Source organism: Olea europaea, chromosome 5 (assembly GCF_002742605.1).
Source record: "Olea europaea var. sylvestris chromosome 5, O_europaea_v1, whole genome shotgun sequence".
Taxonomy (NCBI): domain Eukaryota; kingdom Viridiplantae; phylum Streptophyta; class Magnoliopsida; order Lamiales; family Oleaceae; genus Olea; species Olea europaea.
The window spans coordinates 14,708,902-14,718,996 of NC_036241.1; the positions used below are offsets into that span (position 1 = coordinate 14,708,902).

At 33.3% G+C, this 10,095-nt stretch overlaps 1 pseudogene; it reads left to right on the top strand.

The window, feature by feature from the left end:
* The first annotated feature begins 4,765 nt into the window (after nucleotides 1–4,765).
* On the top strand, nucleotides 4,766–6,577 carry LOC111394782 (annotated as a pseudogene).
* Nucleotides 6,578–10,095: the final 3,518 nt, after the last annotated feature.

A 10,095-nucleotide genomic window follows, 5' to 3' on the forward strand; every position in this document is an offset into this window, starting at 1 on the left:
ACCTTCGAATAGTGGCTGCGGGTTCCCTTGTCAAAAAAAAAAAAAAAAAAAAAAGGGGGAAATAGAATGAATATAGATAGAGAAATGACGGTGGCGGGTGCTATCATGCGCTTTACAACAGGGAGAAGCCGTATGGCTGACTATGCCGGCGAGCGGGACCAAGAGCGTCTGCGAGGAAATCCAGAACAAAGTTGTCATTTTGGCGGATTACATCTTCATTTCTGACGATCGTGTCCGCCCCAATCCCACCATTTCCATTAAGGTTAGTGTTTTTCCATGCTCGAATACGTGCCTTCATACATGTGTTTATATTTAATTTGAAATATTTGTAAGTACATAAAATGTACAGTTTACCTGCAAATGTACGAAAATTAATTTTGTAGCAAAAGTGCGAGCTTTTCTGGAGAAATTGTTGATTTTCATGGAATTTTTGAAGTGAATTTTAGTTGCGGAAATTACTGATAATCTTTATTTAAAATGAGGAATGGTGATTGGTGAAAATAATAATTTTGGTTTAACTACTAAAATATAAAGAAATCATGGTTGATATTGCTGATAAATGTTGGAAAGAATTATTTATCAGTAAGTTGGTGAATTCTATTCTGATTCAGGTGGAAGAACTGCTTCTCCATCTAAGAGTCTAGCAGTAGCAGCCTTTATTGAGAAAGAGAGAGATTTAACGAGGAAATACTAGTTTCAACTTGATGTTTCTGGAAATTTTCTTGACTGCCATAGGCCTTTATTCTGATCAAAAGTTTTTTACTTTGTTTGGTGTGATAGGCACAAAATGCAGTGATAAATAAACATAATAATAGCAAATTCGAATGACTTAGCTTTAAAAAAAAAAAAAAAAAACATTATTTCTTGATAAACGACTCAGGCCAAAAAAAGCTCGACTTAAAAAAGCTTAAACCAAGCTTGAACCTCGAGTTTCGACTCGCCTCGTTGACAACTCTAGTGCGAATGTATGATTAAAAATGAGTATATAAAAAAAATGAATTTTCAAATAATAATCATAAAATAGGCTAATTGGATTATGTACTTCTTAAATGTAATAGCTAATAGGCACGGACCAATGCTTCTTTAATCAAAATAGCAATTGTACATTCCAAAATCATGTAAACAATATCTGAGGGTCCGTTTGATAGCAAATTTGAAAAAGGCAAATCAATTTCATGTAAGTTGGAAATGAATAAAATCACAAAAATTATAAGAATTCGATTTCCATGAAATTGACCAAAAACATGCTTTAAATGTTTGTACTTTGAAATTCGAACTTCATTTTCACTTTCGTATCAAACAGCCAAGGTAGAAAACGAATTCCTCGGATATGATATTTTTCATGAAATACGACGCTATCAAATGGCATTAATGAATTTTGCTAGTTGTACAATCGGAATTGACAAATTCTTCAAAGGAAGGGTTCACGATTTTTTTGTTCATCGTGAGCTCCTTCACATATGCGTTGTTGTCAATTGGGATTGTCAACTCTTATCGTACATATAGCATGACCCATCACTTAATTGTTCTCGAGAGAGTGTGAAAGTACAAAAAAAAAAAAAAAATACTTATGCAATGTATAATTTCGATTACCCTTTTACCTTGAGTAGGACTCTCCTTGTATAGATTTCGAGATAAAATTGACATGTCAAAAGATAATTATGTGTACATGGGACAAGTGTACTAAGATTTCTTGGATTTTCGAGGGGAATAATGTAGAATGTAAATATTAGATTGATCATAAGAGATCTTCCTTGGTGTAAATATCAATTAATATGGTTACATATTCGCTTTACTAATCATATGATGACTAACGAGTTTGTATCTAATCTTTGATTGTGCTACGAGTATATAGTTAGTTACCACTATCTATTGTTTAGTTGATTGAAAAGAAAATCAATGGACACACAATAATAATAATAATAATAATAAATAAATAAATAAATAAATTTAAAAAAATCAATGATGATCAAGAACAGTTTCTGACTGTCATGAGCCGATCACATACAATCGAGATAAGCCTCATCAAGCGTGCCTAGTATCATTAGTTTGTGATATTTATCCTATCAACCCATGTACCAATTTGATCATAATTAGTATGAATCCAACCCTTTGATCAAATTTATAAGTATCAGGATGCAGAGTAAATTCTAAAAAAAATTATTGAGTCAATCATCGGGCAAAAATTTCTCACATTTTCACAAAATTATTATTATTCCTAAATAAATCCTATTTTATGTCCAAAAAAATAATAAATGCTACTCGACTCCAAGAATAAGAAATAGATCAGGCAGGCAGCCTCGGTCTTCAAGATCAAGGGCTTATACGTAGAATTAGAAATAGAATGAATATAGGGGGCAACCCCAGCCAAGTTGGTCGAGTAGTTGGACTAGCAATCGTGAGGTTACTAGTTCGATTCTTGTTGGAGCTGCCTATTGGTCTTCTTGGCTTGAGCCGGTCAGCTATGGGTAACCTAGGCTGATTTACCTCCTTGTGATCCTTTGCCGGCTAGGATCACAAGGCGGGGTTTACCTAGTGCGCACCTTCGAATAGTGGCTGCGGGTTCCCTTGTCAAAAAAAAAAAAGAAAAAAAGAAAAAAAGAGGAAATAGAATGAATATAGATAGAGAAATGACGGTGGCAACTTTACAACTGGGAGAAGCCGTATGGTTGACTATGCCGGCTAGCGGGACCAAGAGCGTCTGCGAGGAAATCCAGAACAAACTTGTCGTTTTGGCGGATTACATCTTCATTTCTGACGATCGTGTCCGCCCCAATCTCACCATTTCCATTAAGGTTAGTGTTTTTCCATGCTCGAATACGTGCCTTCATACATGTGTTTATATTTAATTTGAAATATTTGTAAGTACATAAAATGTACAGTTTACCTGCAAATGTACGAAAATTAATTTTGTAGCAAAAGTGCGAGCTTTTCTGGAGAAATTGTTGATTTTCATGGAATTTTTGAAGTGAATTTTAGTTGCGGAAATTACTGATAATCTTTATTTAAAATGAGGAATGGTGATTGGTGAAAATAATAATTTTGGTTTAACTACTAAAATATAAAGAAATCATGGTTGATATTGCTGATAAATGTTGGAAAGAATTATTTATCAGTAAGTTGGTGAATTCTATTCTGATTCAGGTGGAAGAACTGCTTCTCCATCTAAGAGTCTAGCAGTAGCAGCCTTTATTGAGAAAGAGAGAGATTTAACGAGGAAATACTAGTTTCAACTTGATGTTTCTGGAAATTTTCTTGACTGCCATAGGCCTTTATTCTGATCAAAAGTTTTTTACTTTGTTTGGTGTGATAGGCACAAAATGCAGTGATAAATAAACATAATAATAGCAAATTCGAATGACTTAGCTTTAAAAAAAAAAAAAAAAAACATTATTTCTTGATAAATTGAATCTTTGCTCATAGATTTTGCTTTTAGATTGATTCTCTTAACCATATATCCCTGTGGTGCACATCATGGGGAAAAGGGAAAGAAGAGATCATTCTCCCCTCTCCATCTCAGTGAAGATAACTTTCAGACTCTGGGCCGGTACCAAGAATTTGGAGGCTTTAGGGATTATTTTTGAGGCCCTCAAACATTTTTTTGTTTTTTTTTGTTTTTATTTATAATCGTAACACTACTTAAATATTTAACCAAATAATATTTCTATATAAAAATGAAGATTTCATGAAATTCAAGAGATAGAGTAAAGAAATAAAACCATTCTCGCAACTCTAGAGATTAGACTATTATAATATTTAACATTCTCACATCTTGAGATGCAAAAGGAATAGATACACCCATTTGAGTTAATAAATGTTCATTGAGGAATTAAATAAAAGAATGCAGATGTAAAGTTCATATATTAAATTAAATATTCTTACTAACATAGAGAATATATAATAATTTTTATCTCTTCCTATTTTGTGTACTGTGAAGTAATATAATAGTTGCAATTTTGTGACTGAAAGGAAATTGTTCTTAATTTTGATTTCCTTTGTCAAAGAGCTATATTTCTTAATTAACAAAAATGCAAAAGTAAAATAATTTAATGATACCCGATTTTCCTTCTGTTGAGAAAAATGTAGGAAAATCTGAAAACTTTATGAACTCCAAGGCACGAAAAACGTTGTCTTTTAAGAGATATTTCTCCCCTATCCAACGAAGTCACAACTGGGGTATGATAGAAAATCTCTCTCAGAATACAATGGAGGCGCTTGATTCAAATTGTGACTATTTGATCAAACCAAGAAGACACTCGAAAAAGGACTGATGATGCCAAGAGAAAGAGAGAAGAATAATTTTTTTTTAATGTGTTTTGCAAACGAGAATTCGCTTAAAATTTATAGAAATTGAGGCAACTGTTTGAATAGGTGTGTCCCTTGAAATGAAGAATACATCTGTTGGAAGTAATTGTCAAAAACGAACAGATGCACTTATTCAAAGATTTTTGAAAATAAAATTCTCTTTCGGGGGTGCTGCCCCCTTGACCCCCGCGACTAGACTGAGCCGATCGATCCCGTTGCGCAACGGCAAACACTCGTTCAAGCGGCAAATCATTCGCAAAACAAAAAAATAAATACATGCAAAATAATGAAAAATATCTAACACCTTCCTTATGATAAGGTCAAATTTGTTTTGAAAAGTTTCTATGAGCCTGTTTGGGAGTGATTTTGAGAATTGATTTTTTGACCGTTGGGAGAAAAGTGGGATCCACCTGTGAGAGAAGAAATCAAATATGACGGCTGGAATAATGAAATAACTGTCAAAAAATCAATTTTTTGAGTGAAAAAATCGGGCCCAAACAGGCCCTATATTAGTATCAAGTCAAAAAAATAATAGTATAGAATTACTTTTGATTTAGATCTTCTATTGGACCTGGGCTTTGTTTTGAAGATATTATTTGGAAGGGTCATCAAAAAATCTAAAATTAGAGGTGGATTTTGGGGCTTTTTTTTTGTGAGGCCTTCAAATTATGAGGTTCAAGGCAATGGCCTAGTTTGTCTTGGACCTGGGATGGCCCTGTTCAGACTGTCTGGAAGAAATGTACAGATTACCTGCCAGTAGACTTGCTGTACAGATAATAGATTTAGTAGAGTTAAAAGTATTGTTCTACTAGAATAATTGTAATTACAGTTTACCAACTTCTACCAAATTTGATTATTGTAACACAAAAGAGACGTTTGATGGTTATTATCCTACTTTTAAACAATGAAAGCTGTAAATGGGTTATTTTTATGAAAGTATGGAATGAATGTATCGGATTTCCGACTCCACCTACTGAAGTCCAGTTCCAATTCTCGACCATATGGGAAAACCCTTCATAGCAGTGAAACAGTAATGGTCATTTTGCATTTACAACTTCCAAGGCTGGAAACTATGTGGCATGTTTCTGGGTTGATAGCCATAATCCAGGAGGTGGTGAAATAAGTGTAAACATCGATTGGAAGACAGGTATTGCAGCAAAGGATTGGGAGTCAGTTCCAAGAGAGGAGAAAATTGAGGTAAGATCTTAATAGAACTGCTGTTTTAGTCTAAATATCTTTTCAGGAAAACAAGCTGTTTAAAAAATAAATTAGGCAACATGTGTATAGCAAATCTCCGTTACTAACAGTTCTTTAACTTGTCATCTGTAAACGATGCAGTTGAACTCCTAAGTTTAAGAATTGAACTACTACACTCTCTGTTAAGGTTCTTAATTTCATCCATTTGAAAGCATCTAGATATGGATAAATGAAGTAAATTTTGTCACCGAAGACCTGTTCTGTCTTATGTAAGAAGTCCTCTTAAAGTGTTGTGGCCAAAATCATAATCATCTTTGGCATTTCAATTTGTATCATATGTTCAGCTCATGTACATTATCACTCAAGCAACTTTCATCCACATATTTTGAGGACTCACAAGTACTATTCACTTATCCACCACTCATTTCACCGTTTATGCCAAACATGCTTGTTTGAAGAGGATTAAGAGGACAATTTGGAATCAGAATAAATTCGAGATATTTTCCTATGATCTGGTTTACTCATTTTGTTCCTCTAGTAGGGTGTTGAGCTTGAATAGAGGAAGCTGGAAGGAGCAGTGGAAGCCATCCTTGACAATCTTTTGTATCTTGAGAGCAGGTAATGTATTTTCTTTGTTGCAGCGTTTTCCATTTCGTTTTTCACCTGCATTTCCTGGAGTTTCCTATTCTTGGTGAAGTTGTTATCCAGAGAAAGTTGACATGAGGATTATGAGTGAAGCGACAAATGCTTGGCTGGCGTGGTTCAGTATCATGTCATTAGGAGTCTGCATTCTGGTATCGCTTGCACAGATCTGGCACTTAAAGAGATATTTCCAAAAGAAGAAGCACATATAAGTCTTGTTTATATTCAGTGTTCTTAAATGAGATGATGGCAAATATTTTCTTTTCAATAGGTCATAAATTTCCCAAAGGAAAATTTTCATGTGTGTTAGAGGTGGTGAACGCTAGAGAGTAGAGAGTTTTAAGGTCAACGTAATTAAGCCCATGTTCGGGCTCCATTTTAATTTTAATCTTTTATTTTTGTTCTTAACCATACAATTTTCAATAAAATAATATTACGCGTAAAATAATATTTTTCTATTCTTTTTTGACCACATATTATTAAAAAAATCACCATTCTAAATTTTTTTTTTTCCCTAAAAAGCAAAAAACTAATTTTAATGGAGTCCAAACATGGGCTAAGTGTCAAATTTCTACTAAGAGCTAGTACAAAAAATGACCTTAGCCCAAATTTCTACTAAGAGCTAGTACAAAAAATGACCTATCTCAACTCTATACGCAACGTAAAATAACTTATTGAAAAAGATAATTATATTTAGAAAGTTCAATGCAAAAGAGGAAAAAAAGATTGCAATTCGAAATTATTAATAAAAGGGAAAATTGTAAAAGCGGTCCCTAACCTTTTCATTTTTTGTAAATTTTACCTTAACATTTATTTTGTATCAGCGGAGGTTCCTAACATTTCATAAATATGCACTTGAGATCTATTTGGACGGAAACCGTCCAAAACATTGTCAATTGACCGGAAAAATTAAGAAATCAGTATATAATAAAATCGTTCGAAAGTGTATCAACATTCAATAAAATCATCGCGGTAGCAAATAGTTCAAGGAAATTTCATTGTCAATTGATGGTGTTTTTGGACAGTTTCCATCCAGATGGACCTTGAGTGCATATTTATGAAAGATTAAGGACCTTCGCGAATACAAAATGAAGATTAGGGTAAAGTCTACAAAAAATGAAAAGATTAAAGATCATTGCTGCAATTTTTCCTTAATAAAAAATAATGAACGTTTGAAATTAGAAGGTTAGGACTTAGGCGCACTCAAGTTTTGCCAACTTGACTTTTGCATAGCAAACTTGAGATTTGTTCAACAAATTCAATTTGTCCAACAAACTCGAAATTTTCATAGCAAACTCTAGATTTGACTTGTTAACTTATTAGATTTTCACAAAATTCGATGTTTGTACAGTGAAAACTCACAATTTCACCCATCAAACCAAAGATTATGTACATTACCTGGTTTGAAATTCCCTTCGATTTGTAAGCGGATGTGGGTTGGTGATCATATGTCGTTGAATTTGATTTGGGGATTAAAGTTTGGGATTTAAATGAAAGAGAAAATGTTATTTAGGGTTGGACGATTTGTCTTGGAGTGATAATTTCATTTATGTCGTGTTTGTTATTGTCGTATTTAATGTTGCCATGTTGGCCTTCTACCTTGATGATGTTAACAAAATGATCGAATATGTAAGCGTTTCAAACTTTAATTATCCGTATTATAACAAAATAATTTTAATGATAATTTTGAAAATATCTTGAAACTATAGTGATGTCCGATGCAATTAATTAACTTAAAATACAATGCCAAAGAGAAAATGCACTAAAATAGATAGGTGTAGTGATGTGATAATTAGACTAGTATATTCATAGTAGACATTTTTTATGGCATCTCCCAATACATATAAAAATGTAAAAATGACCCTCCAGGGCATTATCCAATAGTGCAAAGGATATGAATGAGGTAGTCTCAGCCTTACTGGCAGCTGCAGTATGTAAGGGTTCGATTTCTGAGATATGAAATTGGACTCTTTGTGGGTACCAATGTACGAGCAAGCTCTTGTTCCCCAATCTATTGGAGGTACATCTCGAGATTTACCTCATTCACGATGCTCCAGCGACGAGACAGTAGGGGTCATCAAGTTTGGGGTTCAACCTTTTTTTTAAAAAAATGTAAAAATTGACCATTGATTAGAAAGAATATCAATAATGCTATGTTGCTCGAATTTTTTTGACATGATGATTGATCGACACTCACAATGAAAGGGGGTTCAATTCTTTTTTAAACTTTTTTATTCACACAAGACCCACACGCATGTGAGAGGATATCAATAATTATGTCAAAAAATTGCAAAGTAGTTTAATTCAAAGAATTGTATTAAGGCCCCATTTGGGAGTAATTTTTCACCTCAAAAAATTGATTTTTGATTTTTATTTCACTATTTCAATTGTAATTTTTAACTTTTTCTTTTACAGATAGCCCTCACTTTCTACAAACGCTCAAAAATTCAATTCTCAAAATCATTATCGAACATACCCTAGAATTGATGTACAAAAAATTGTTCATTCACACATGATGTCAAATTTGTGTACGTGAACCCACTTTTCTCCCCCCATCAAATTTCACGTTTACCATTCGTCTTATGAGAAGACTCGACAGTACTTCACTGAAAAAGGTACAAACAACGTTGCAGCTTTTTCCCCCTTTAAAATTGATGATTTGTACATTCGATGATGTGCATTCTTCGGTACAAATTTGTTCTTTTCTTACCCAAAATGGTAAATACAGTGGGGTAAAAAGGTTAAAATGGGAAAGTTGGTGGGAACAGAATAAAAGGAGGATCAACGTTTAAGTGCATTTTAATGACAGTTGGGTAAATGAGTTGATTGAACTGTCCCAGTAAACTGTGTCTTCGTGCCATCATTATTTTTAAAAATAATAAAAAAGAAAATAAGAAATTATTGTTTGTGAGATATATATTATTAAATTTTTAATTTTTTAGCCACAACACAACATTGCAATCAAGAAATATGTCAACCGAACATGTCATGTGGACGATAGAAACTTTGTGGAAGATGTCGTATTAGATCGAACATACTAATATGAAAAGGATTTATGTAGTCAGCTTTAAATAAATTTAAATTGAATGTGGTCAATTTTTATTTTTATTTTTATTTTTAAAATTTCGGTTGAATCTATGTTCCTTTGGCTCTTATTCTAGAACCAATAAACATTGAACTATTGCCCCCCGGGGCACAGCTCAACTGGTGGATTAATCAACATTGTCTTACTTCCAGTGGCAGGGTGGAGGTTCGAATCCTGGTTTGAACTTGCGGCCAGATTTATTTGGTATGGAGCAATCACTTTGGAGGAGGATCTCTTGTGCGCAGAAGTGTACAGGCGGTGGGGGGAACCTGTGATCCAGTTAAGGCATAACCCGCGATTTACCCCCTCCAAGGTTCTAGGGGCAAGGGTCTTGGGGGTCCAAGATTTAGTTTAGTGTAAGTTGGGATACCTGGATATATATATAAAAAAAAAAAAAAGCATTGGACTATTTATTTTTTCCTTCCATTATCTTTATTATTTTAATAATTAAAAACCAAAAGCAGCAGCCCACATATTCTAAGTTTGTATGCAATAGACAAAATTGGAGAAATAATGAAATTGAAGAAGGTGCTCAAATCCACACCCTATAAATAAATATTAGCAGATATGAAGATGGGAGGCTTCTTTAATACATTGTGATAGGATTATGCATTATAATATTAAAATAAATTAATATTAATATGATTGAAGATGAGGATGTGTGTTTGTGTGGTTAATTGATTTGATTAAATTTTGATGATTATATGTCAAAATCACATAAATTATTTTAATTTAGAAAGTGGGACCAGGTTTAACTGTTTGGCTAGTTATTATGAATAAAGCCACTTAACCAGGCTTAAAAATAGAAAAGAAGGAGACAGGCTGATTTATCAGCAAATGATTTGTTTTTTTTTAAACTGTCCAAT